Below are 24,626 nucleotides of genomic sequence, written 5' to 3'. Positions count from 1 at the left end.
CCCCCAGCCGGGAGCCGCGGGGGGCCGGCACCAGCCCCCGCCCCGCGCCGCGCGCTCGCACAATGGGACGCGGCGGGGGCCGGCCCGGGCCTCGGGGTGCCCGGGGGGGGGCGCGGCCCCGCGCGGCGAGGAAAGCCCGGGCCGGCGCCCACCCGCCCCCCGCTCCCCGCTCCCCGCTCCGAGAGGGCTGCGGCCGCGGCGGGCGGGCGGCGGGCGGCCGTGGGGGAGGGGGCGGAAGTGCCGCCCTGCGGCCGGGCGCTGACGTCACCCCGCGGCCGCCCGTCGCGGGGGCGTCTGGCCGTCACGTGACGCCCCGCCCCGCCCGAGCCCGCGCGCGCCGCCCTCCCCCGGCGCCGACTCCCCCTCCCCCGCCCTCCCGCCCGGCTCCGCTGTCAACAGCGCCAGCTCCGCCCCCTCCCCCGCGCCCCGAGTAACCGCCACGGCGGCCGCTCGCGCACCAGCCCCGGCCCCGGCCCCGGCCCCGGCCCCGGCCCGGAGGAGGCTCGCCCGCCCCCGCCCCGCCCCGCCCCCGCCGCGCCCGGTGCGTGGGCCCCGCAGCCGGGGGTGCGCGCCCGGGTCTCCTCCGCGCAGCCCTCGCGCGGCAGCCGCAGGACGAGGCGGGGACGCCGGGTCCGAGCCCCGAGTGGGGCGAGGCGCGCCCGGCGGCCTCCAGGCCCTCGCGGTCCCCGCCGGGGCGGGCGCGGCGACCCGGAGCCCGCGCCCCGCAGCGCCCCCGCCCGCGCCCCCCGCGCGCCGCACGCTGGCCCTGCCCCTGCCCCTGCCCCTGCCCCGCGCGGCCGCCAGCGGGACCGGCCGGACGACGAGGCGCCGGGAGCCCCGGGCTGGCGCTGGCGCTGGCGCTGCGGCTCCGGCGGCTGTCACTGCCTCGCTGCTGCTCGTCCCCCCCAGTTCCCTTCTAAAAGTAGAGGCTCGGGGGAGGGCGAGGAACCTCCGCGCGGAAAGGGGCGGTGCGCACTGACCTGTCAGCGGCGGCGGAGCAAGACCCCCGGTCGGGGCGCACTGGGGCGCGCGGGGCCCGAGGCGGGCGGCGGCGGCGGCGGCGGCGGCTCGGCCAGGTGTCCCCTCGGGCCCGCGCCGCCGCGCCCGCCCCTCCCCCGCGCCGCGCTCCCCGCCCCGTCGCCAGGGACCAGGGAACCCCCCGGCTCGATTTTTTGTGCAGTTTCAGCAAAGCTCCGAGGAAGTTGGTCCTTTTGTTCCACTATTTATAGATTGCGTCAACATTGCGAAAAGGAGAAGGCGGAGCGGCGGCCCCTCCCCCTCCCTCCGCCGGCTCCGGGGAGAGAAAAGCCCCAGCACACGACCCAAGTGCTCCGCGAGCCCGCCGCCCCCGGCCGCCCGCCCGCCCGCCCGCCGCCCCCCTCCCCGCGGCCCGGCCCGGCCCGAGCGCTGCCAACCCCGTCACGTGCCCGCCCGGGAGGACCCGCGCCCCGGCGCCCCGGCGGCCGCCCGAGCGCCGCGCACGGCGTGGGCACCCCCTCCCCCCGCCCGGGCAGGGCCGGGACCCCTGCGGCCGCGCCCCGCCGTGCGCCCGCGGGCCTCCGCCGCGCCCTCCCCCGCCCGGCGCGCGCGCGCCCGGGCCTCGCCCCGGAGCCGGGGGCCCGACTCGTGCCCCGCGCGGCCGCCGCCCCGGGATGCCCGCCGCCCTGCCCCCTGCACGGCGGCCGGAGGGCGGGGGCTGCGGCGCGCGGAGGGGGGCGCGGCGGCTCCCGGGCCCGCCGAGCGCGGGAAGCGCGGTGCGGCCCCTTCGGGACGTGCGGAGACGCACTCCGCAGGTGCAGCGAGGCGTTGCGCGAGCTCCCTTCCCGCCCCCGGGGCCGCTCGGGACCCGGGCGTCCGCAGACCCAGGCGGCGGCGGACGGAGCAGAGCGTTCTAAGGAGTTGTTGGAAGTTAGAGATGTGAGCAAAGCGTTCGAACTTTGCATCCAAACCTGATCAGATGATAGGCCCCGCCATACCCCCGAAATGAAACTGAGCTCCCTGCCGGCCTAGAGCCTCCGCTTCTGAGCTCCATGTAAACAAGGAGGGAGGTAAACACGAGGGGAAGGCCTTCCTTAGGACGACCCCGGCTGCAAGGAGCTGCTTGGAGGCTAGTTTACCTTCTCGCCCCATGGCCCTTTTTCTTAATTTATTTAGATCGCAGTTGAACTTGCCCGAGTCGGGAGTAAAACGTCTCAGCCCCTCAGCTCACGGGTGCAGGGAAGCCCAGGCTGAGCGGGGACGAGCGCAGGAAATGCGTTGGACCTTTCCGGGCAGCTGGACAGTGTGGTAAACAGCCTGGAAGGCTCGTGTTCTCTTGCAAGGAGTTTGGAGAGCCCGTACCCGTGCGCTCAGCCTCGCCCGGGCCCAAGAGCGGCCCAGGGCGCGGGGGCGGGACCTCTGTCCCCGGCCGCCCCGCGAGCCGCGCTTCCAGGCGCTGCCCTGCGCTCGCCCCAAACCCGGGAGCGCGGCCGCACGGGCCGCACGGGCCCCCAAGGAGTGTGCCAGCACTTGCCAAACTGTTGCAGGTTTGGGCCTTGTCTGTCTGTCTGTTTCAAGGCAGGGGAGAGCTTAGGCCATGGGTTTAAAAATCGAGCAGCGTGCCTCGCTCGCCATACAGAGGACGCAAGGACAAATAAAGAAAAGCTGCACCGTGGTTGCCGGGTTTGCAGAGCGCGGAGGCGAGCGGACCCGCAGCAAGTTGGACGACGCGCCGGCCGGTCCCCTGGCACCTGACGGGGCGCAGGGTCTGGTGGGGGGAGCCGCTCCACGTCTTAGGGCTTCGGTGCCTCCCGTGTCTCTTCCAACGTAGCGGAAGGTCCAGGCCTCCTCTCTCTCACCCCGCCTTTCTCCTCTGTCTCGTCTTCCGTGGGGGAAAGACCCAGCCTGCCGAGGGAGGCGAATTCGTTTCCGCGCCAATTTTGTTGCATCCCTACCTACAAGCCACGTTGGTTTGCAGGATGAAAGCCAGCCAGGGCCTCCTGGTTCTCCCGCGCCTGCCAGTGGCAGGGGTGGCCAGGCCTGAGCCCTGAGCCTTCGCCTGCCTTCCCCCTTCCCGCTTCGGGCCAAGCCGCGGTGTCCCCGCCACTTTGTCGGGACACGTGCCTCGCACCCCCACCCCACCCCCACTTTGTCATCCCGCAGTCTTTGCAGCTGCGGAGAGGAGGGAGCGAAAGTAAAACGAAAGCGCCCGGGCGCATCAGGCTCAGCGGCTTCCCCGGGCTTCCCCGAGCACGGCCGCGGGAGGCCAGGGCCCGGGGTGGGGAGGCGACGGTGGGCACGGGAGCCGCGCGCTGGCGGCGCCCGGTGCTCACCCGAGGGCCCCAGCCCGCCTCCTCCCCCTGCGAGAAGCGGACGCCAATCCCGAAGGGAAAGTTTGGCCTGGGTCTGGAGTTGCAATCGGAGACTGACGAGGCTGTGCGAGGGGACGCGGAGGCCAGGGAGTGTGGCGGGGCGAGCGCTGGCCCCTGGAGGCGGATGCCCGGCTGAGGCCTGGGCCCGCCAGGGCGCACGGAGGCCACAGAGGCCCAGGGGGGCGGTGCACAAGCCCCCGGGCTTCCCGCAAACACCAGAGTGCCGCGTGCTTTAAAGATTTCAGGAAACTTTGGTGACATATCCTCTGGTTGTCCCCGCGCGGACAAAGGCGGCCTGCGCAGATTGGGAGGAGGCGCGGCCCCGCGTGGGCGGCCTGTTTCACCGAAGGGAAGGCTTGAGAATGTCTTCAGGAGGTGAAGGGACCCTCCCCACAACCATCGAGCATCCCTCGGGGGACCGCGGCCAGTCCCGAGCCGCGCCCTCGCTTCCCCAGGCACCCCTGCAATGGCCCAACCCTGGAAGGCTGGCCTAGAGGCTCGCTGTGTCACTCCAGGACACGTCCCTCAAGCCACACGCCGGGAAAGCACCACCTCACCCTAATAAACAACTAACCCTATTCCATTTAATGGTACATTGGTTGTAGCAGTATCTGTGGCAAGTGTTAAAAAAAAATCATTTGATTCTAAATGAGTGGAATGTGGGAACGCGGCTTTCTGTGCGGGTCGTGGCGTCTGCGCTTTCTCAGGCTGGCACCTACTGCCCCGCGCCGCCCGCCCTGTTACAGCTCTAGCAGGTCAGAGGCGCCTTCGCTCTCCAAATAAATTGGGATTTGTGTGTGCTTGTTTTGCGTTGTGTCGACCCCGCATTGCCGGCTGTGCACTTCAGCAACGTGACTTTAAAACAGCCGTAATTCTAAAAGATGCAAAACTGAGTTCGCTCGGGCGAGCCTTGGGAAGGCAGTCTTGGTTTCCTGCTAACGTTCTGCTGGTAACGGTCACCAGTCAATCCCAGGCTGGCGTTGTTCGTTTAGATCCCTTCCTTTCCCACCACAACTGCGAATACCAGAAAGTTCTAACTGTGAAAAAGCTTGCGCACTCCACCCAAATTTCTTTATACAATGTTGAGAGCTACAGGTGAAACAGACCCTTAGGCTTAGGGACCCTTGGGCTAGCCATCCTTTTGTAGAAAACCATCTATTTCTTAAAATATATACATATATATATATTCAGCAGAAGCGGTTTCTAACGCAGCAGTCTGATAAAAATACCTGCTTTCACCATGCTCGCCCTCTGGCTTCATACCTGGCGGCCGTTCTCACTTTCTTGCAAGTTTTCCCCCCTGCAGCTTACTGTTGTGAACCACTTTCTGTAATTATGCAGTTGGTCTATTCTCCATCCCACTTAAATTAAAAAAAAAAAAAGTACATGCACGGGTTTGAAAGCCATAGTTGTTTTTATTCCGCACCCTCCCCCTCCTCCTCCTCCTTCCCCCCCCCCCCCAAACTCCGCACACGCAAATGATACGTCGCCCGGTCTAGGTTGAAACTAAAGCGCCTAAATAACGTTCCCAGCCCGGGTCAGTCCCTTGAGCCATCGAAAGCCCAACCTTGCGCACTCCCCCTGGAACCCGCACCAGAAACCTCGATTTGGAGTCCAGTTTGGAAACAAATCTGTGCTTTTCGCGGTGAAATGGGAACTTGCCCAAGCGATGCATCTGGCTTTAGATTTTATGGGGAATATGATCTGGAAAAGGGAACGCCTGCTTCAGGCGTGGCAGCGTGCCCCGCGCGGATCCCCGGGGCCTCCCTGCTGCAGACGGCGCGCGGGGCCTCGACCCGCAGGGCCTCGGCCAGCCTCGGGGCGCCCTGGTGTGGGTCAGCCCCGCGCCGGCGCTCTCCCTCCTCGGCTTCGCCTGGGGTCGCTCTCGGCGGCGGCGGACGAGGCTTCGTGAGCGGAGCGGGCGGCCCGGGGCTGAGATCAGATGTCCTTAAAGGAGCTGGGAAAGGGGAGCGGCTCTTCGCAGTCAGCGCCGGGCACGACTCGGGCGCTCCCCGCGACGCCAGGAAAGCCTTCCTGCGGGGGAGCACAAGCTCCCCAGGCGTCGCCGAAGTTTCGAGAATGCACCAGCAGCCTGCTCCCCTCCCCCACCTGTGCCCTCCGCGGCTGCGCGTCCCGCCCCCTCCCTCCAGGTGGCCTTAGGCGGGGCCCCAGGCGGTGCGGGGGTGGGGGCGGGGTGCGCTGCGCCCGGGCGCGGCGCTGCAAGGGGGTCCGGGGCGCAGCGGGCGTGCGGAGGGGTGCCCGGGTCAGCCCCGACGGGCGCAGGCGCGGGTGGGGAGTGTGCGATGCCGGGGAGGGCCGGGGGCGCGGGGACCTCGGACGGGACGGTAGCGGGGACCGGGGCGCGCCGGGCCCCGACGGGACGCGGGCGGGAGACCTCTGCGGGAGCTCCACCCCCCCACCCCCCCTACCCCGCCCCACCCCCACCCCCACCCCCGGGCTCCCGGCGAGCGGGCGCGGCCTCCGCGTGCACGTGGAGCACCTCCGCTGCGGGGAAGGCCGCGGCGCGGTGCACGGGAGGCCTCGGGGCGACCGCAGCGCGGCCTGGAGCGCCCGGTTCCCACGTCCGTCGGGCGGCCGCGGATCCCGGGGCTCCGCAGGAGCTGCGCGCGTTTCCCGGCCGGCGCAGGCCGCGCACGTGGGGCCCGCCCGGGCTCGCCCCTCCCTGCCTCCCTCCCTCCCTCCCTCCGCGCCCCGCGGGGCAGCCCGGGCCGGAGCGCGAGCCCCCGACTCCCTCCGGAGCGCAGGGTGCTGGGCCGCGCGGGGCCGCCCGGGCGGTGCAGCAGGAAACGCTCCGTCCCGTCCTCGGCCTCCCAGTCAAAACATTTGGCCGAACCTCGAAATCCCCCCCCCCTTTTTTTTTTCCTTTGGTGATAGTCCGGAAAAGAAACACGACCGACAGACTCCCCATCAGGCTTGCGTCAGAACCATTTCCCCTGGACTGGACTGAGATTGGTTTTTTCATTAGCTGCTGGAGCTGAGGTTTTGATGGTTTACCTGCCTGCTGCGGCTTCTGGGTGTATTCTCCTCCTCTCCTCTCCCACTTCATCTGCTTGTCAACTCTTCTTTTTTTTTTTTTTCTCTCTTTCTCTTTTTCTTAAGCTGCGGGTACCCTCAGTTCCACCGTCTCCACTGTGACACGCGCAGAGGCTGGTCTCACTCAGCCTTTATCAATGGTCAATATAAGCCACGGTGTTTGCACAACCCTCGCAAAGTGGGTCATGTTTTCGGTTCCTTTGATCCACAGCGACGGGAAAGTTTTGTTTTGCGTGTTCTTTTCTTTCCTTTCTTCTTTCTTTTTTTTTGGGGGGGTGGGGTGGGGAGGAGGGCACAACGCGCTCAGTGCCAGTGCCAGTGCCAGTGCCCTCCTTCCAGCTACAACTTCCCTCTTCTCCCAAACAGTTCAGGATTTCTCTTTCTTCATTTTTACAGAGACCTAAAGAGTTAGCAGAAATTCAGCGTTTGCTGACTCACCTTCCACTTTTTTTTTCACCCCAGCCAGGATGAACACTGAACGATGTAATCGGTTAAACAAAACAGACTTTAATATCATTACACTTGGATCTCTCCATTAGCCTTAGCAATTATGTCACTTCGAAGAAGGAAGTAATAAAAACGAAATTCTCGCGAATAAAATATAATTGTAGAAGCTATCCATTTGAGGTCCGGATGCAGAAGAAGGAGGTATCCATGTTTTTTTTAAAAAAGAGCTCTTATTTTATAAACAATGACTAATATGGAATATAATGGGTAAAGCTAGCGCCCACAGGGTGCGTGCACGTAGTGGGTACTCCATGAATATTTAATCATCTTCTCTTCCTTTCTTCTCCCCATCACTGGAAGTTTTGGCAGGCGGTACAGATTTCCCAGTGGTTAAGGAAATTATGCTCAAACTTCGCTTCTGGTTCATGTAATCTCCACTCACTTAAAAAAAAAAAAAAAAAAAAGAAAACTCACAAAATTTATCCAGGGAGCTTTACTAGCTTATTAAAACTTAATGGAAATAGCTAGACAAAATAAAAAGTATGGTGATTACATACATATAAATCCGAAATACATTAAATTATTTCAAACTTTAAAGCGGCTGTAATAGGTAACCATTACCATTTGATTTCGTTGACCGACTTCTACAGTAAAAACGAAAATTGTGGGCTCCCGCTCACTTCTCGCGTTTCTGCTAGAGCAGCCTTCACCCGCAGACCGACCTGTCGCGACTTCATATTTTTCGCAGGGCAGATTTTACCGGGACCCTGTTCAGTTATCCACATTGGAGAGTGGGGCTCTTTTCTCTCCCTTCCCCCCCCCCTTTTTTCTTTTTCTTTTAACAAATAAGATGGGAACCCAGAGCGGGAGTCTGCGGCCTCCCGGGTGCCCAAACCCACCTGCGCGCCCCTTCTGCCTGGTGGCCGTGGCGCGGTCGCGGGGCCCGGGAGCGGCTCCCGGCGGGCACCTGCCCCCGCATCCCCTGGGCCCGGCCGCCCCGAGCGCCCAGGGTCCGTGTGCCGCGGCCTCCGTCCTCCGGGGCCCAGGCTGCGCGCCCGGACCCCGCGCCCAGACCGCGCCCCGACCGCGTCCCTCGCCCCGCGGGCTCCTCGTCGGACGAGCATCCCTCGGGGAGTCTGTGCGGCCCGGACCTCACGCCCGCCCCGCGCCCTCCTCCTGCGCTCGGGAGCCCCGGGTGCGAGGGCCGCTCCTCCGAGGCGGGGCGCCAGGTCCTGCCGGGTGGGCGCCGCGGCTCGAGGTCCCGGGGTCCCGGGGTCCCGGGGTCCCGGGGTCCCGAGGTCCCGAGGTCCCGAGGTCCCGGGCGGGGCGGCGGCCTGCTGCTTCCCCGCGGAACCGCCCGCCTGCTCCGCGCCGCCCAGCCTGGCCGCCCCCGCGGCGCCGCGTGACCCCAGGGCTTTCGGAGGTGCAGGCGCAGGGCCTGGCCCCAACTGACGGCCCAGGGCCCTTGGAGCGGCGGCGGCAAAGATGCTTGGGGCTCGGGGGAGCAGGGCCTGGGGGAGCAGGGCCTGGAGAGGGGCAGGACCTCGGGGAGCAGGGCCTGGGGGGAGCTGGTGGGGACAGGGCCTGGGGGAGCAGGGCTTGGAGGGGGGCAGGGCCTGGGGGGCAGGACCTCGGGGAGCCGGGCCTCGGGGGAGCTGGTGGGGGCAGGGCCTGGGGGAGCTGGGCCTGGAGGGGGGCAGGGCCTGGGGGCGGAGCTGGGAGGGCAGGGCCTGGGGGGCAGGGCCTGGGGGAGCAGGGCCTCAGGGGAGCAGGGGGGGCAGGGCCTGGGGAGAGCAGGGCCTGGGGGGGCAGGGCCTCGGGGGAGCAGGGCCTGGGGGAGCTGGGGGGGGCAGGGCTGTGGGGGAGCAGGGCCTGGGGGGGCACTGTCTCCAGGCTTCCTGGTGCAGGCAAGTGTGGCGGCCAAGGGGGGGGTGAACTCACTGTGCTCGTTGTTGGGGTTCTCGAGGTCTCAGCCCGCAGGCGGGCAGCCTGGGCACTGGGGGCAAGGGTTGGGGCTCTTGAGAGCCCGGGCAAGGGTCAGGGCGCCCACGGTGAGGGTGGGGCTGCTCCGGGCTGCGGCCAAGGAGCCTGGTTGCTCTGAGCAGCCACGGTGGGCCCAGCCGCAGCCCCCAGGACTCTCGAGGTCAGGGTGGCGGGGCCTTCACCTTGGGGTGCTGCACAGCCTGTCCCCAGGTGGCACGGGGGCCTGGCCAAGCCCTCCCAGTGGGCCCCCTGGCTGGCCTGGACGCGCAGAAGCCCCTGGGCAGGGGTTAACTAGCTCAGAGTCAGGTTTCTTCTTTCACCAAGAAAGTGCTACACAAGTTTCCCTAGTCTGCAATCAGTGAACTCAAGGCTGACTGTTTTCTTAGGACCCCATAGGTACTTTGGCCTGTAGAAATGAATTTGGGGACAATCTTCTTTCTCTCAAGTGAACTGGTCACACAGACAAAAGCTGGGTTACAGGCCGGGGAACAATTCATGTACAGGCCTCCTTCTGAGGAGGGACATTGTGTGTTCTCCAGGCTCCTGCGCTTACCAGGGGGGAGGTCCTGCCCTGAGCTGAGGAGGGGGCTTCCCTGCAGGACTGGTCTGACTGGGAATGAGGGCTGTGGCTTGGGAGGGACTGCAGGAGGCCGGAAAATGGCCAGGAGACAGGACCCAGGATCCTGGTTAGGAGAGCTTTCTCCTATGTCACAGAGGCCTGGGGAATTTCGTTGCCTGGCCTGAAAAGACAAGGTGGACGTGCCCAGTCTAAAGGTGAATAGGACAAGACTGAAGCTTCCAGACACTATGCTAGTGTTAGAAACCTATACATTCCTGGCTGAGTTTCTTGTACCCTGTTTTAAGATTCTTTCCATTTGTTTTCCTTTACTCTTTAGTGTTTTTGAAACTGTTGCAAAAGAAAGTCATTCGCTTAACAGAGATTTATTGAGAGCCTGCTGTGTGTCAGGCACAGGAAGGGGATAGTGAACAAGACAGTTCCTGTCCTCACAGAGCTTACAATCGGATTTTCTTTATAGAGAGAGAGGGGGAGAAAAAAACAACCAACACCCAGGCAATTAAAATACGCTGTGAGAAGCGGAACATTTTTTAAATACTGTGTTTCCATGGTGAAGTGAGCCCGGTTATTTGGGGCTGTTTACAAGGTCAGCATCCCTGGATCACAGCGGTCAGAGGACGGGGCGGGAGAGTAGAGAGGCAGCCTCAGGTGATTCGCTTGGATCCAAGAGTGGAATTTAAAGGCTAAGCAGTGCCTCATGGGGCCTTCAGGGTGGTGGGTGGCCCAAAAAGTAAAGCTGAGGAGGCTGTGGTGCTGCAGTAGAGCAGATGCCCCCTATTTTTCTTCTGGTAAGAAGGATTCGCTTGTCATTTTATAAAGGGAGTCGGTATTTCCATTCCAGGCCCACTGAGGCATATCAATACCTTAAACACATCTATCCCTGTTATACCTACATGATTGACACTTCAGACCTTGAAAAGGGGAAAAATAAAAAACTAGTTTTAAGAGAGGCATCTAGCAGAAAATTTTGTGAAAATATTGCAAATAGAGAATTGTATTTGAGACCAAACCTTAGACAGTGAAGACGCTACCCTGTCCTCATGGAGTTTAAAATCCAATGGAAGGCATGGGGAAATACATAGGAGAAGTTCACCATCTCCTGGAATATAAAGGGCTGCAGGCAAGGCAGGCTTTAAATTCTCAGGAGGCCAGGTCATGGGGGTGGGGCACTTAGTTCAAGGTAACTCAGGGAAGTCCCATGGGGAAATCCCAGAGAACATTCCTAGGAAAGAGAGAAAGCCTTTGTGGGTTGACACAGCTCTGATCTTCTCTGGAAATGGTGGAGTCTTCACAGCATTTGTGAATCTTAGGGGTGCTGCCCGCTGGTAACCCTGTTCCAGAGAAACAAAAGAAACTACTTAGATCTTGCAACTAATTAGATTTTTTCAAAAAACCTGTTAGTTTGATGTCACAGTTATTAAGTATGAGAACACCTAGACTGGTGCTTTCACTAGAGCTGCTGAATCCCGTCGTAGTATTGTCAGTGGGGACAGGAGGGAACGGTTCTTGAACACCTGCTGTGTGACATCGAGGTTTCATACATGTTGCCTTCTCTAATTCTGTTAACAGCTCCATGAAGGAGGTGTTTTTATTTCCATTTTATAGATAAGGAAACTGAGGCTCGATGCATTTATGCAAGGTCACTTGGCAAGTAAATGGCAGGGCCATCTGACTGCACATCTGTGTTCTCTTCACTCTTCTCATGGAGTCTCTTTTGAACCAGAGGGTGATGATCCTAAAAAATGAAAATCACAGTAAGAGAATTCACATTTGAGATTTTAAGTCCTTCTGGAGAATACAGGGTTGGGTGAACTTAGAGTATCCCAATAGATTATATTTTAGAGTTGCCAATATTAAAACTAAGGGGATCACCAAAAGAACACCGGGAGTGTTTTTACACAAGTTGAATTTGCATAATGTGACCAATCTCGGGATCCCTGGGTGGCTCAGCGGTTTAGCACCTGCCTTAGGCCCAGGGCGTGATCCTGGAGACCCGGGATCGACTCCCACATCAGGCTCCCTGCATGGAGCCTGCTTCTCCCTCTGTCTGTGTCTCTCTCTTTCTCTGTGTCTCTCATGAATAAATAAAAAAAAAAATCTTAAAAAAAAATGTGGCCAATCTTTTTTTCCATCCTTTGCTTGCTAGAAAAATTTCAGGATAAAGATGTGCTAATATGTTAGTTTAGTTTATTATGTAGAGAAACACGTGTGTATAGTCTTACATTTAAATGGAAATTCTCTTTTTGGTTTTCTCATCTGCGGTCACTAGGTAACTTCCCTTGGGCTTTGACTGAGGAGGCTTGTCATTAGCATGTAGGCCACCTGAGGTTTGCGATCGGGGGAGATTATGGTAATATTACAGTTTTATAGACTGATAACATTTGATAGGTAAAGAAAAGGTTTTTATTTTTTAAAGATTTCATCTATTTATTCATGAGAGATGCAGAGAGAGAGAAAGAGAGAGAGAGAGAGAGAGAGAGAGGCAGAGACACAGGCAGAGGGAGAAGCAGGCTCCCTGGGACTCGATCCCAGGACTCTGGGATCACACCCCCGGCCAAGGGTAGACACTCACCTCTAGCCCACCCAGGTGTCCCTGAAATCCTAGGATTATATTAGTCAATCACTTCAGTAAGTATCTGTTGAACCCATACTACTTGCCAAGTACTGAGTATATAGTGTTGGTCAAGATAAACTGAGTCCTGGCTGTGGACAGTGTATCAGGCAGGAAGCGAAACAACGTGCCCAACTCTCTTCTAGACTTATTTAATCTTTCAGACGAGGCTGCTGTCTGCCCCTGTGTATACGGTACATACACAAAAAGGGAGGCTAGGAAAACCTAAATACCTCGTTCAAGATCACACTAGGGAATGGCACAGCTCCAGTTCCAACCCAGCAACAAAGGCTCTGATGCTTTTTCCTGGCTCCACGACGCATCCTTGATTATGCAGACACTCACAGTTGTGAGACCTTGCTACTCACTTTATCCGTCCTATGCGGTTTCCTCGCCTGAGACAGATCATTATTCTTACCCTGCTTACCTCGTGGAGCACTAGCAAAACCCAAAAGCAGTTAGTTGTTTAGCTTAATGTAATCTCACAGGATAAACAGCATATCAACTCTAATGATGGGTTTATTGTGATAACCTATTGATGGAAAAAACCTTGTGGTCCAGTGGGATCAGATTTTGATGAACTTTCATCGTTCTGTGTTTGATTGATTCATCCAGTGCCAAACGCTTGCTGGATTGGGTACACTTGTTCTGAGCCTGTAGGTTCAGAGGTTATGGGAAGTTCTTTGGCCAAGAGGAGCTTCAAGTCTAGTGGGCGAAAGAGACACATAAACAGGTAAAGCATGAAGTGCCATAGCAGACGCCCAGTGTCTCCTCAGAGCTGACAGCGTTCTGAGCCTCCCCTACCCACGCCAGACCCTTTGCCTCCTAAACATTGTTTCTCGAGCTAGGACTAACACTTGAGCAGCTTGTTAAAAACGTAGGATCATACTTCTCTCTCATAGAGTCAGATTTTTCTGGGGGCGTGGCCTTACTCTCTGTTTTCTTTCCTTTAAAAACTCTTAAAAAAATTGGGGCGCCTGGATGGCTCTGTCGGTTGTGTCTGACTTCTGATTTCAGCTCAGGTCATGATCTCAGGGTTGTGAGACTGAGCCCCCGGTTGGGCTCTGTGCTGGGCACGGAGCCCGCTTACGATTCTCTCTCTCTCTCTCTCTCCCCCCCTCTGCCCCTCCCCCCTCAAATATTTCTTAATTTCTATGTCCAACGTGGGGCTCGAACTCACCACACCAAGGTCAAGAGCCCCATGTTCTACCGATTGGGCTAGTCAGGTGCCCCCATTAGTCTCCATTTTAAATACATTTTCCAAAAAAGGTCTTATAAAATCTGCCTAGATTGGCATTTGGGAAAAAGGTCTAGGCCACTTGACAATCATCAAGAAAACCAGCCCCCCAACCCCTGACACGGGGCACAGGGATGAGGTCACACTCCACCAGTGAACGTTAGGGATCCACACCCACTCAGGGAGTGCGGGTGCCAGGGGCTGGGAAAGGCAGGCGGGGGGTCTTCGGGCAGGTGCGGGTGGGGTAAAGTGTAGCCCATGAAATGGGGAGCATTTTGGCAAACAGTTGTACCCACAAGCTCGTTCAAAGCTATTGGTGGATGTCACTGCCTCCAGAGCCTGTAGCTGGACACCTGTAGCCCCGCTGCCTTCCCGAACGGCCGTGGGGACACCAGGCTTGCCTCTCCACGGGGGGAGCGCTACTTTCCGTCCCGATGACACTGGCTGTTTGTGACCAGCCGCTGCCGGGGAGCCTGCGGCCCTCCTGGTTCCGGGGAGGAGGACGGGTGCTTGAGGTTTGGGAGTAGGTATGTTCCAGAACGTACTATTAAAAGTCTATCTCAATATGTATCTACCTATTATATATATAATATAAATATATAAATATAATATATAAAATATATAAATATAATATATAAAATATTTATAAATATATAAATGTAAAATTAAAACCCTCTCATTGCCTATAATTTCTAATATATGATGTATAAAATATGTAAATATATAAATATGACTTTAAACTCTCTAAATTATCCCCTCCCTGTCTCACCTATATCTAAAACATCATAAAACTCTCTATCACCTTATCCCTCTCCTATCTAAACATCACCCCATACCTATATCCATCTTTATCCCCCAAAAACGTATCTCCCATATTTCCCTATCCTCCCTGTCTCCCCCTCTATCCATCCTACCTACGAGCTGTATCCCTCTATCACTCTAATATATAAATATATAAATATAATATATAAAATATTTACAAATATATAGATATGATGTATAAGATATATAAATATATAAGATATTTATAAATATATAAATATAATAATAAAATTATAAATATATATATATTTTTTGTAATGGCAAAGTCTGAGGACGCCGACTGGGGGCTCCGTGGCGGCCACCGTGTCTGCAGGAGGTTTTGAGCACTCCTTCCCGCGGGCAGGCCTCATTCCCGGGCCCACGTGAGACACCCCCCCAGAAGCACCTCTGCCACCGTGACCACCGCCACTTCTGGGATGAGTCTTTCTTGGGCTGTAAATTTGCCTTGGGGGCTTTTTTCGAAGTTCCGCGCATCTGTGCAGAGGCTGAAGCGAGTCACCTGAGCACACTCGTGGCGTGGGCCGCGTCCGGGGGAAGGTCTAGAAGTGTGCGGTGAGTTGCCTGGATCGCAGCCCTCGTCGTGGCGGACGGCAGAGCCCCGCACTGTCTCCTGGGCCCTCTCGGTTCACGCTGGGTCTAACATGTTTTTTCATGATCTGTATACTGTGTGTGTGTGTGTCTGTGTGTGTGTGTTATTTTGGAAAATTAGAATAAGAGTTCCATATGTTGTTAGAGCATACTGTCACAACCAAGTGTTAGCGTACACACGCGTACACACACACACTATCCGTTTAGGGGAAGTACTCTGACTTTTTCTTTCTTTGCTCACAAAATCGAAAAATTGGCAGAATGTTTAATTTGTCACTTGGCAGTATTGCAACGTACAGGCAAGCAAGGCAAGCCAAATTGGGTGAAAATTGTTTGAGGATTTCTTTTGAGTCTTAGATGGTGAAAATCACGCAGCCGAGTGTGCACATTCGGACATTTCCTGCTTGATTTTTAACCGCATTTATTGGCACGGCCAGATGTAGTTAAAGCTGCCCAGCGAAGGCACGTGATGTCCAGAGGAAGGTGTGGGGATATTTGTGGTCATCCTATTCGTGCTATTTATGTCAAGACGACTGTTGGCCTAATTGTTCTGGACTATTGATTGGGGAAAGATGAAGTGGGATTTTACTCGAGCGTCATAAATCCGTCTTAATCATGAATTATATAAACACAGACTTAGGGGGTTGGGAGGTCAAAATCAGATGTGTTTTTGGGCCTGAGCTTTCTCTGTGGGTTTCTGGAACATTCATGGTGCCCAAGACATAGTGGGACCCTGGCAACCCTGAGGCTTTCTCTTTTGAGTGCTGGGGGCTTTGAAATTGTCTCCACAATGAAAGAGGATTCATGAAGTAATGAAAAGCTGTTTCCTTTTTAAAATGTTCAGACAGCAGCACAAACATCTGGGAATTTGTTTAAATACTCTGGTTCCCTGAATTACCCATTTCCTTAACATATATTTTACTTATTTTTCTAAGGGGGATAAATTTCTACTTTGTGTTTTCCCCCGCTCAGCTGTGTTAGGCTCCTTATTTTGTTTAGTATGTAGGTTGCTTGGTATCTAAGCACACAAGGTAGAACACTACCATGCAAGCTATTGTCAGATGCCAAGGGCAAAGTGATTTCTGCGTGCGATCAAGAAGGTTTTGTTTTTTTTCATTAGAATTTCATTTCTTATAAATTAAAGAAAGGAAGAAATGGTTAAAATGATCTAGTGTGTCTCTTGAGGAATAATCAAGCAATAGTCCTCAAAACTGGAATTGAAGCAAAACTGTTATTTTCCTTCTTCTTTGCAAAATTCAGTTTCTCTTTCCAATTTCAGAAGTCATGCGACTTCTCTTTCTTTCTCCCCACTTTCTCCCCCTCTTCATGGTCTCAGAAGGATGAAAATGTACGTGTGGGGGAGGGAGGTGGTGGTAGGCTGTGGTCAATATTTAGGAAGCTAGGATGAGAGAAATGCAGGTGATTTCTGAACTTGGAACATACTTTATGTCTATTTATGTCTATTTAGGGATGTAGGATCTGGACTGATGTAAAAATTCGGACCTGCTTAAATATATCAATCTAATATCAGATGACGAGTCCGCGCAGTGTTTATAGCTTCCTCGATCGTCAGGGAGCTCTGCCTCTGTTTCTGTTTTACTTGTCACCCTCATAGTAAGTAGAGCAAGTGTGGTTTTAAATGTTCAGGACTGGGCTATCTTTTGACTCACCGGACTGTGTTTTCGTATGTGGCTTGTCAGTTTACAACCGATCAGAATATGAGAAAAATATGAGATATATTGGTTAGTATGACTGTACTAAATAGAACTTAACTTGGTTGGTTTGTTTGGTAGGCATTTTAAGATATCACAGTCACGTGGCCTTCAGTGGATTAAAAATAACAATTGTGACTATGGAGCATTAGACACGAACCCGTGGGGATTGGGCTTAGTAGATGACAAATTTAATGGTGCAGTTTGGCAGTTGCCTGTTTGACTCTCCTGCTGCCACTTTGAATGTTCTTCATTTGCCCTCATCTTATTAAAGGGGGTTGCACAACATATATATATTTTAAAGATTTTATTTCTTTATCCATGAGAGCCACAGAGAGAGGCAGAGAGAGACGCAGAGACACAAGCAGAGGGAGAAGCAGGCTCCATGCAGGGAGCCTGATGTGGGACTCGATCCCGGGACTCCAGGATCACGTCCTGGGCCAAAGGCGACGCTAAACCGCTGAGCCACACAGGATGCCCCATAACATATATATATATTTTTTAAATTCTAGCTATGTGGACTGGTTGGTTTATTTACTTATTTCTAAAAAGCTAAGCAGTAGTTAATTGTGATTTGTGTTTCATTTCTTTTCCCCCTTTGATTTATTCTCCACTTGCTTAAATAAATGGATAGTCTGTATTTTTTTCTCCTCCACTTCAAATGTAAGGTTATTGTGAAGTGAGACTATGATGTTTGACTGTGGAAAGCTGCCTGTCTGTACCCATTTCCTGGATTCTCTCCTTAGTGTCTCCTTCTGGTTCAGATGGAGTTCTCAACTTTACATCCAGGCCCAGTGGCATGAACACCGATGGAGAAGGGCCTCCCAGTCCCACATGTTCTTTTCTTTTTTTCTTTTTTAAGATTTTATTTATTTATTCATGAGAGACACAGAGAGAGAGGCAGAGACACAGGCAGAGGGAGAAGCAGGCTCCGTGCAGGGAGCCCGGCAGGGGACTCAATTCCAGGACCCCGGGGTCACGGCCTGAGCCAAAGGCAGACGCTCAACCACTGAGCCACCCAGACACCCCTCTCTCAGATTTTTCTGATACTTTAGGACACATCTTGCTAATGGATGCATGAAACAAATCAAGATAAAGCACAGATGCTCACAGACTCCATCCCAGGTCTCCAGGCCCAGGCCCAGGCCCTGGGCTGAAGGCAGCGCTAAACTGCTGAGCCACCGGGGCTGCCCCCCCACGTTCTTAAATATCACACTGCCTAACGTGAATGAATACGCACCACACACTGGGACCCTGTGAATATCAGTGACTGTGTTCTCATAGACGCCAATTGTGAGAGGATGCCCTGCGAGGAAAAGATAGGTCTAAGCCCCTCGAATTTGAGGATACGTTGCAGTAAGTCCCAGAAGTAGTTCATTGTTGAGACCCAGAATTACGTGTTTGGTATCATGAAACATTGAGCCAAAGCGAGGTTTTCATTAGCGTGGGTGAAAGTGCCTAAAACTCTGTCCTATCAAACTTATCTGATTAATGAGAGCACTGAGAGTTATGGATGTTTTTGTTTGTTTATTTTGGTGCATGTGTGTGTGTATGTATAGAGGGTGCTTGAGAGAGCCCGGCAGTGTGGGAACAGTTCTGGGGGGTCTGTTCCCACTGCAAACAATTCAACTTTCTCATCTGACCTGGTAGTCTCTGATGATCACTTTTAGCACAGTACCTTTTTCATAATAAATGGGTCTGCTTCATAGCTGCAATAGAAATTGATCCCTTTGCCTTGTGGTCACCTCCTTCCCAACCCCATTTGGTCTTTCATCCTTGAGTTTGGGTCACAACCTATAGGGAAAGAGTGAAAAAAAAAAACCCAACAACAAGACAGAATTGGCAATTATCCCAGTGATCTAGATTCTAATTAATTAGGGTCTACTTTTCCCCCCTACTTTTTAAGGGAAATTGTGCCTGTAGGCATTTTGTGGGAAGGATGCATTTCTTAATGAATGACTCTACCTCAAGCATTTTTGGATCCAGGAGGGGATATAAAAAAATAATTAGATGCAAGGGGCACAACTGAAAAGTATAAGATTTACACTCAAGCCAAAAATTTTATTTGCATATTAAATAACAGAGTCATGCTTGATGTCTCAGAATCTCTAGCTATCACAATCAGTAAAGAAAGTGAAACCAGATGTTTTCATTTAAGCTTTGAATTGTGTTACTATTAAAATAAAAATCAAGTTTCTTTAAGATTCCTTCTAGGTACAATCTAGCCATTTCTTTAGATAGGTTTCTCAGAAAGGCCAATTGGTTTTTGAGAGTGGAATCTGGTATTTTGCTGGATTTAACAATTCTCTGTGAAGCTACATACAAATTTTGTGCATTTGCCATTTTGCTGTACATTTCTTAAAGTGCTATTTTTGTTGTGGTTTCGCTGATTCTCTTCCAAAACATAGCAGCATCATGTCATGGAAAAACACTGGACCGGGAGAATCAATTCTCATCTCGGCTCTTCCGTTAAATGAAAAGATTTGAACTTTTGGAAAACCACTTTAACTCTTCGGACCTCAGTTTCATCAGCTGCATCGGTCTGCTCTATAAAGTCCCTTCTTTCTATCTGACATTTTAAGTCTGTTAGCACACGCACATCCTAGTGAGCTCCACGGATACTCATCTGTAGAAATTTGACATCTCAAGCTTCGGAGAAACACTGTGAAATTAAAATGAATGTCAGTGTTGGTGGAAAGTGTAAGTGTTAACGTTAGAAAAGCAAATCCCATTAACTTACTGAACTGACAATTGAAAAAATTAGACATATTAAGAGCAAAATTTACTGTTCTTCTCTCTTATGCTAGTAATCTGTGTTCATCGCAGAAAATCCATGAAATTTAGAAAGAAAAAATAATTTTAGTCTCACTATTCAGAACGAACCAGTAATAGTGAATATATTTTCATTCCTTTTGACTCTGTATCTCTCTTATGTTCTACACCATATATAATTTTTTTTTTTTACAGAGTTAGGATCATATTGTTTGAGCTATTTTGTGTCTTGTTTTTTTTTCTCTTGAGAAAATACTATGAATTGCTTCTGATGTCCTTATTCTGAAACATGATTTTTAAAATTATATTTTTTTTAAAAAATTTTTGAACTATAAAGCAGATACTTGCCAAGTATAAAGAATAAAGCAATAATTAGTTTTATAAAGTTGAAGATTAAACTTTCCCCCTACTGCCAGTTCACTCATTCTTGGTCATTCACATTCCCTGGAAGTGAGTCCACTTAAAGCTTGGGCTATATACTTATGGTCATTAAAAAAATATATGTAAATATATATGAATATCTGTATATGTGAGAGTTCTTCCTTTAAGTAGGGCCATTTCATTCATGCCACTTTCTACTCTGGGATTTTTCAGGTGGCATCACTGGGTGAGTGTTTTCTGGGCAGTGTACACAGAGTTGCCTCACCACGGTGACTACACCGTCATCTCATCCATCTATGGATGCCCATTTCTATTTAATCATCTCCTACTGCTGGACATTGTGGTTGATGAGAAATTATTTTATTTTGCTTTTAAATGTGTTGCAGAAACAGTTTGTCCAAATCTTTGGGTGCATCTTTGTTTATTTCCCTAGGATAAATTTTTAGGTGCAAAATGACTGGATCAAATGTTACATACATGTGACTCTTGGTACGTGCTGCACGTTTTCCTGCACAAAGGTCAGCCTGCTTTGCATTCCACCAACCCATATGAGAGATTTTTTTTTCTGACTTTTTCCAACTTTGAACTAGTCAAAATTTAAGGCGAAATTTTCATCATCATTGCACTAATTTTTGTCTCAGTTCTAGTTTAGGATGTTCATTTCAAAGCACAGAAAAGTGCAGTTGACCCTTGAACAGGGGGTTAGGGACACTGACCCCCCCCCCCCCCACATAGTAAAAAATCCATGTATAACTTTGACTCCCCCCCAAACTTAGCACTACCGGCCTACTGTCGGCTAGAAGCTTTACTGATAACATAAACAGTTGATTAAGATGTATTTTGTATGTTCTATGTGTACTATATTCTTTTTTTAAAATTTTCATTTATTTATGATAGTCACACAGAGAGAGAGAGAGAGAGGCAGAGACACAGGCAGAGGGAGAAGCAGGCTCCATGCTGGGAGCCCGACGGGGGAGTCGATCCTGGGTCTCTAGGATCGCGCCGTGGGCCAAAGGCAGGCGCTAAACCGCTGCACCACCCACGGATCCCTGTGTACTATATTCTTAAAGTAAGCTCGAGAGAAGATGTTATTAAGAAAATCATAAGAAAAAATATATTTATAGTACTGTACTGGATTTACTGAAAATATCCATGTATAAGTGGACCTTTGCAGTTCAAACCTGTGTTGTTCAAGGGTTGACTGTAATTCAGATTATCTGGTGCCTTGATCGTCTTTAATTCCTCTGGTGAAACTTTGTAAAGGACCTTTGGGAATTTTAAGTTCTACTATACTACACATATATTTTTATTTAGTGTGATGAGCTCAGAGATGAATAATTTACATATTTTTTTTCTTTATTATTATCATTTTTTTCTTTAAACTTTCAAACTGGCTGGCGTAGATTTCCTCTCCTGTTAAAATAGAAAGTCCTTTAGGAATGATAACATGTTAAAGAATACTGTCATTTTATTCCAGTAACTAGTGTCTGGTTTGGTTGAGCTTCCAAAGATCCTCCTAAGTGAGGAGGGGTAGGGAGCCCAAGATTGGAGTGCAGGGTGCCTTATCCTAGGGTAAGGGGCACTGTTGGAGGGGGGAAGAGCGGACAAATGAAGATGCAAAGTGACAAATGGCAATTTGTTTTTTTTTTTTTTTAAGATTTTATTATTTATGAGAGACACAGAGAGAGACACACACAGAGAGACACAGGCAGAGGGAGAAGCAGCTCCCTGCAGGAGAACCCATGTAGGACTGGATCCCGGGACCCTGGGGTCACGACCTGGGCCCGAGGTAGATGCTCACCCACTGAGCCCCCAGGCGCTCCACAAATGGCAATTTAAATACAATAGAGTTTAAAATGACCAAGGTTGACACTTGACGGGATGAGCACTGGGTGTTATTCTATATGTTGGCAAATTGAACACCAATAAAAAAATAAATTTAAATTAAAAAAAATGACCGAGGTTCAAAGCCTTGTGTTAAGCACAGATCTCTAAAGGTGACCTGTTTGGGCTGCCTTGAATAACACTCTTTATTTAACACTTTGATTTTAGTGAATTGCAACCATTAGTAGCAGAGTTTCGTGCAGCCCCTAAAGAAAAGTCATGTGTTACGTTTTAGCTGAATGTTTTCCTGATCTTCAGATGTAGTGACTCTAGAGATACACTGCAGTTATTGCTACGCCTTTTTCTGAGGCAAGAGCTTCCAAATAGGCGATGTTTTGAAATACAGCCAACACAATTTTTAATATAGCCCTCTACTGTGGGGGTTCAGTTTATGACAATGGAATACAGCAATAACGAGTCGCAAAGGAATTCAGATCGTGGTGTAATGGGGAGCAGGTTCGACCCTAAGCCAGGATGCTTGTGTTTGATTCTTGGCCCTGAATTAATTAATAGCCTGGATTACTCTGGGCAGGGAATACAGTTCAGGGCAATATAGGCATCTAACAAATAGGGGTGTGAGCACACATTGCAGCGTAGGATCCTAATACTCCAAGATTTCTTCGTGAAGCCAGGTGGTCAAAATATACCCGGTTAAAAAGAACACGGGGGCCACTTCGTTCGGTTTACGGTGTGCAGAGAAGCCTTCTTATTCCTCCTTGCCTGAGTTTCCGCGGCTATAGCAAAATGTTGATCTGATCAACATAGATAGATGTGATCTAGATATGACCTAGAATCTATGACCTTTTTTCCCCCTATTCATATGTTCAGCAAATATTCTTTTCTTTTTTTTTTTCCAGCAAATATTCTTCAAACGTGGTTATGCATCAGGTTCTGTGCTACCCGCTTAAACGGACCCTGGCAGGAGTCGGGAGAGTCAGGCTGGAAGACACGCAAAAGGAGCCCACCCTACCCCTGGCATTCCTGGATTTTCCATTACAACACAAATGCCCTAACCAGGGACCCGCTTTGCACTGCCCGAGGTTAATGGCCCATTTTGCAGGTAGTGTCTGTGCCTTCTTTCTGGATGCGGAGGTTTGAAGGGAGACACAAAACGTAAAATTTGGACATTAAGACTTTCCATCTCTTTATAGATCTTGATTCCTGAATTTCATTATAGTAGTAATATCTTTTGTCATTTATTTCACAGATGGCAGCAATTTGTTTTTGATAAGTAGCTCAATACATTTTCAATCAGTGTAAGACCAACTTGTCCACACGGCCGGACGATAAATTAAAGACACATTCCGAATACGCATTCATACACACAGCTCACAAATGTATGCAGGAACACGCATACACTCTTTAAGGCAGCCTGCCTTGGTCCTTGAGAATAGAATTCGACCTCCAGTTGACAAATACAAACTCAACCACATATATTTGGGAAAAAGTATGCCTCTGTAGGAAAAAAAAATAGGTTCTGAGGCTGAATCGCGGTATTTAGGAAACAAGTACTTGTAAAACGCCCTACTTCGTCTTTGTGAAAATTGACATAATAGAAGCAGCATCTTGCCAAAATATATCTAATCAGTACTTAACCTTAGTGAGGCCCCACGCTAAGGGAAAGTTTCATCTTCAATCTTGCAAAAACCCTTTTTTCTTTCTTTCTTTGTTTTCAGGATCCTGTTGTAATCCAGAGTAAAAAGTTAAACTTCATACCTCTGAATGCATTCGTTCTTGGATTCTTATTTAATGATGTTTGGAAAAAAATCTTGTAAAGAAAACTCCTGGTATATTATGTGTGGCACATTCTTTGAGGCCCAGGAAGCCAGTGGGCTCTAAGAAACACTTTAACATTTGCAGGGCTTTCCATCACCTGGGATTTAGATGAAAAAAATACTAGGCACATCTGACCATCTCAGGACAAGGAGTGTCCTGCTCAGGCATTGATTATGCTCTACGACTTGGTGAAAGGCTGGGATAGAGTCAAACCATGTGTCTTGGTGTGTGACTTTAACATGTGCCTTCAGCATTTATTAGCTGATGAGTTACTGGAGTTTTGCATTCTTCTGGGTCAGCCAATGTTGTGTATTATCTAGCTGTTTTATTGCAGTCTGAAGTTGCATGAAGGGTGCCGTGGACAGCGTGTTTTCCAAGTGTTGGGCAGGATCGACGTTCACAGGACTTGCAGCTGAATGTAACGTTATCCGATGCTAGTCTCGAAAACACAGTGGCTCTGCAAGAAATTGTGGAAAAATTTAGAACAACTAAGACTTACATTTCCAGGTCTGCCTTGGTTTCGAGCATTCAATTCTGGTATATCTTTCTCCAGTGTTCAATCCCCCATCTCGCCATCCCCGTTTAGCAGTCCACAACCTGTCTCCCCCATCCACTTTCATGCCTTAACATCTTGGATTTCATGTTTGGTGGTCCAGGCAGGGCTATGACGTAGGAAAGAAAAAAAAACTGATCAAAAGGTCAGAAAAATAACGTTAAAGGAGCTAGGATTGTTCCGCTTGGAGGAGAGAAACTGGTGGGTGGCTTAGGAAGGGTTTTCAAGTGTAGGAAGGGTCGTTCCGTGGAGACCGGTCACCAGCTGTTCTCTTTGATGCTGAGAAGAGAACAAAAGGAAATGGTCTAACTTGAGCTGAGGGGGCACTAGGTTGGACTCAGGGAAGTTTCCCAAAAAGTGAGGCTGGTTAAGCATTGGAACGGATGACCGTGGAATCTCTTTTCTAGAGACGTTTGGAGAGAAGACCAGTGTGACGTGGGAAGAGTGGTCCCGACAGGTGGGCCCTTGTCCTGGGCGCTGCAGCGGAGGCCCTGTGCCGACCTCGGGGTCTGCAGCCGGCCGGGCCTCAGGTGGGCCGGGGGACCTCCGGGGGGCCAGGGGAGGCCGCTGCCACCTTCTGCCGTCGTAGCGCCTGCTGGGCCACTGTCCTCTGGGCCACGGCTCGGTTTCCTTGGTATTTAATCGTGGGGTGGGAAGTAGAGACTGGGGTGGGGGTGGGTGGGAGGTAAGCAATAGAGCCCCGTCACAGGCTGCAGCCTCCAGAGGCACTCCGCAAAGAGTTCTGAGTGAGGGGTTGCCCGGGGCTGCCTGCAGCCCAGGCTGTGACCCCGGGTCCCGGGATCGAGTCCTGCCTGGGGCCCCTGCAGGGAGCCTGCTTCTCCCTCTGCCTGGGTCTCGCATGACTAAGTACATAACGTC

General features: G+C 52.0%; 1 protein-coding gene and 1 long non-coding RNA gene across 3 annotated transcripts in view; one reads left to right on the top strand and one right to left on the bottom strand.

Moving 5' to 3' along the window:
* Positions 1 to 1,049, bottom strand: part of LOC102156997 — a 126,772-nt gene extending 125,723 nt beyond the window's left edge. For both annotated transcript variants that reach the window (XR_005376132.1, XR_005376148.1), the window contains exon 1: positions 981 to 1,049. The gene's annotated coding sequence lies outside the window, so the exon portion shown is untranslated. The remainder of the gene's footprint in view (positions 1 to 980) is intronic.
* Positions 1 to 23,131, top strand: part of LOC102156658 — a 50,377-nt gene extending 27,246 nt beyond the window's left edge. Inside the window, exon 7 of the long non-coding RNA XR_005376167.1 lies at positions 22,276 to 23,131. This is a non-coding gene — a long non-coding RNA (uncharacterized LOC102156658). The remainder of the gene's footprint in view (positions 1 to 22,275) is intronic.
* Positions 23,132 to 24,626: the final 1,495 nt, after the last annotated feature.

This window comes from Canis lupus, chromosome 22 (genome assembly GCF_011100685.1).
Source record: "Canis lupus familiaris isolate Mischka breed German Shepherd chromosome 22, alternate assembly UU_Cfam_GSD_1.0, whole genome shotgun sequence".
NCBI classification, from domain to species: domain Eukaryota; kingdom Metazoa; phylum Chordata; class Mammalia; order Carnivora; family Canidae; genus Canis; species Canis lupus.
The sequence above is the reverse complement of the archived record's forward strand: the minus strand, read 5'-3'. Positions and strand labels throughout refer to the sequence as shown.